The 3,984-nt window shown below is 45.8% G+C and overlaps 1 pseudogene; it reads right to left on the bottom strand.

Annotated features, from left to right (window-relative positions):
• Positions 1–1,192: 1,192 nt before the first annotated feature.
• LOC100980805 (H/ACA ribonucleoprotein complex subunit 2-like) lies at positions 1,193–3,312 on the bottom strand (annotated as a pseudogene).
• Between the last annotated feature and the right edge of the window lie 672 nt (positions 3,313–3,984).

The raw sequence follows: 3,984 nt of genomic DNA, 5'->3' as shown, positions 1-3,984 counted from the left end.
AGACCTCATCTCTACTTAAGAAAAAAATATACATATATTGGCCGGCTGCGGTGATTCACGCCTGTCATCCCAGCACTTTGGGAGGCTGAGGTGGGTGGATCATCTGGGGTTGGGAGTTCAAGACTAGCCTGGCTAACATGGTGAAACCCCATCTCTACTGAAAATACAAAATTAGCTGGGCATGGTGATCCATGCCTGTAACCCCAGCTACTCAGGATGCTGAGGCAGGAGAATGGCTTGAACCCAGGAGGCGGAGGTTGCAGTGAGCCAAGCTTGTGCCATTGCACTCCAGCCTGGGTGACAGTGTGAGACTCTGTCTCAAAAAAAAAAAGAAAAAAATTAGCCAGGCATGGTGGCACACCCCTGTAGTCCCAGCCACTTGGGAGGCTGAAGCAGGAGGATCACTTGTACCCTGGAGGTTGAGACTGCCGTGAGCTGTGATCATGCCACTGCACTCCTGCCTTGGTGACAGAGCAAAACCCTGTCTCAAAACAAACAAATTGCTCTCCAAAAAGTACTAATTTACTTTGCAAAATGAAGTGAATATAAGTGTCTAACTTTTTGCACCATGGCCAGCATTAAGAATTAAAATAAATTTAAATCTGTACTAATTTGAATTTTGGAGATAGTATTTTATCATTTTAAAATATTTTAGGGCCAGGTGCGGTGGCTCATGCCTGTAATCCCAGCACTTTGGGAGGCTGAGGCAGGTGGATCACTTGAGGTCAGGAGTTCGAGACCAGCCTTACCAACATGGTGAAACCCTGTCTCTACTAAAACTACAAAATTAGCTGGGTGTGGTGGCGCATGCCTGTAGTCTCAGCTACTTGGGAGGCTGAGGCAGGAGAATCGCTTGAACCCGGGAGGTGGAGGCTGCAGTGAACCAAGATGGCACCACTGTACTTCAGCCTGGGCAACAAAACGAAACTCTGTGTCCAAAAAAATATATAGATAGATAGATAGATAGATAGATACACACACACACACACACACACACACAGAGATCATTCTCTTCCTCTTTCTGTAGTGACCCATATACTTTATATTTGATTAAGTTCCCTACATAGAATCTAGCACATATAGGAAGAAAGCTAACAGATTTAGCATCTGAGGTCTTTGAATGCAAATAGTTTGTCTAACCGTGAGATATGTAGTTGGCGTATAGTAATGGTGGTAATTTTGTAGCTAGAATAGAGTTCTCACCTATGAGATTGCAAACATTGCTAAATTATATCAATTTAATATCTCTCTAGTTCTGTCTCTATGAAACAGAAATGGGAATATAGGGGTTTACAAATGTAAAAGTAATCTGAAATGGTACTACCAGGAAAATCTTGCATAAACTCCTACAATACAGAAGCTAGCAAAAGAAAGCTTCATTGTGAAGTAAAGAACAAGGAGTTTTATTTAAATGGTTGAAAAACATTTCCATTCAATTTTAATGTCTTAAATGATACATCCTACTGTTAATAGCAGTAATCCCCCTGGTGAGTAATATTGTTGTTAAAGTCATAATAGATCTCCATTCACTAATTTAACAGCTTGAAGGTACACTTTTCAGACAGTAGAATGGTAATTAATCTTTGCAGCAATATTTCTTCAATAACTTCCGAGAAAGCAGGATTTTTTTTTTTTTTTTGACACGGAGTCTCACTCTGTCGCTCAGGCTGGAGTGCAGTGGCGCAATCGCGGATCACTGCAACCTCCGTCTCCCGGGTTCAAGCGATTCTCCTGCCTTAGACTCCCAAGTAGCTGGGACTAAAGGCACGTGCCACCATGCCTAGCTGATTTTTTTTTTTTTTTGTATTTTTAGTAGAGACGGGGTTTCACCATGTTAGCCAGGATGGTCTCGATCTCCTGACCTCATGATCTGCCCGCCTCGGCCTCCCAAAGTGCTGGGGTTACAGGTGTGAGCCACCGTGCCCAGCCTGGATTTTTTTTTTGAGACGGAGTTTCACTCTTTTTGCCCAGGCTGGAGTGCAATGGCGTGATCTCGGCTCACTGCGACCTCCACCTCCCGGGTTCAAGCGATTCTCCTGCCTCAGCCTCCCGCGTAGCTAGGATTACAGGCATGCACCACCACCCTGGCTAATTTTATATTTTTAGTAGAGACGGGGTTTCTCCCTGTTGGTCAGGCTGGTCTCGAACTCCCGACCTCAGGTGATTCACCCGCCTCAGCTTCCCAAAGTGCTGCGATTACAGGCGTGAGCCACCGCACCCAGTGAAAGCAGGATTTTTATTAATTTACCATTACAGCTGGCGAATATGTGGAACTATTTAGAATAAGTTAATTTAATTTAATTAATTTATTTTAGAAATGGGGTCTTGCCATGTTGCCCAGGTTGGTCTCAAACTCCTGGCTTCAAGCTATGCTTCTACCCTGGCCTCCCAAAGTGCTGGGATTACAGGTGTGAGGCACTGTGCCTGGCTGATTTACTTATTTTTTTAGAGATGGGGTTTCACTGTGTTGCTCAGGTTGGACTCAAGTGATCTTCCTGCCTCAGCATCCTGAGTAGCTGAGAATGCAGGCACATACCACCATGTCTGGCCTAGAAGAACTTTAACATTTATTTTATTTTATTTTATTTTTATTTTTTATTCTTTTTAGTCTTAGCATTTACTTTCCCCACCCCCCATTCTTGGAACACCCTTTAGTTCTATGGGAAATGGCACTGATGGAGAGAAGGCGGGCATTACGTTCGTGAAAGGGCTGTAAGAGCTGCCTGGGAAGAAGGCGTGCCTTGGGGAACTAGGAAGATGCCGTCAGTGTGGGTGGGCAAGAGGATAGCCGGTCGTCCGGCCGCCAGCCCAGTAGCTTCCAGAAGCAGGTGCCCAGGTGCTATTGGAGCCCCTCATAGGGGTAGGGGTAGGGACTGCACCTCCTCCAGGCACTTGTCGTAGGCCTCCTGGTACTCCTCGTGGGGCTTGACCATTATCACACAGGTGGGGCACTTGGAGCCTGCGGCTGCACCCGGGTTCATCTTAGAGGGATAGAGACATAGGCCAGATTTCGGTCCTCACACATGACTGGAAGATGGCAGTATACCTCAATGGGCAGTGTGTCTTCTGCCAAAACCATGATCCCTTTTTCTCCTCTGTTGACAAATTTCTGAACCTCTTTCACCCCACGCCGAAGCTGCTTCTGCTTCATGGCTTTCTTGATGCATTTGTAGAGGTTCCGCGTGAGGCGGCGAGAAGCCAGGGGCTGCACGATGGGGTTCTGGTTAACCAGCAGCTCCTGGTAGGTGCGCTCCCCGGAGCACGCCTCCTCCTGAGCCTCGGGCCCATCGAATCTACCTTTATTTTGGTCATCGCAGCAGCCGCGGAAACCTAGTCCCAAGGAGGCCGAAGAACTTTAACATTTCTATAAAGAAATTATTTTCTCTATAATGGTAAATTCTAACTTTGGCCCATGGAAATTATATGTTTTCTACATGTCATACTATGCCTTTCATTGAAAATTTGTCAAAATGTTGTTCTGATATTTAGCAAAGTTTTATTTATTTATTTATTTTGAGATGGAGTTTCGCTCTTGTTGCCCAGGCTGGATGGAGTGCGATGGCGCCATCTCAGCTTACTGCAACCTCTGCCTCGCAGGTTGAAGCGATTCTCCTGCCTCAGCCTCCCGAGTAGCTGGGATTACAGGCATGCGCCACCAAGGCCGGCTAATTTTTTGTATTTAGTAGAGTCAGGGTTTCACCATGTTGGCCAGGCTGGTCTCGAACTCCTGATCTCAGGTGATCCACCCGCCTCAGCTTCCCAAAGTGCTGAGATTACAGGCGTGAGCCACCACGCCCGGCCCAAAGTGTTTTAATATAATAACAATCTAACTTAAATTCCATAGTCAGTAATCTCAGTTACAATCTAAGAACACATTTTTATCAAATAAAAATTTCATGTATTAGACCAGGCACGGTGGTTCATGCCTGTAATCCAAGCACTTTGAGAGGCTGAGGCAGGTGGATCACCTGAGGACTTGAGTTC

The sequence above is a fragment of the Pan paniscus genome, chromosome 6 (genome assembly GCF_029289425.2).
Source record: "Pan paniscus chromosome 6, NHGRI_mPanPan1-v2.0_pri, whole genome shotgun sequence".
Taxonomy (NCBI): Eukaryota; Metazoa; Chordata; class Mammalia; order Primates; family Hominidae; genus Pan; species Pan paniscus.
This window is presented reverse-complemented; position numbering and strand designations above follow the sequence as displayed.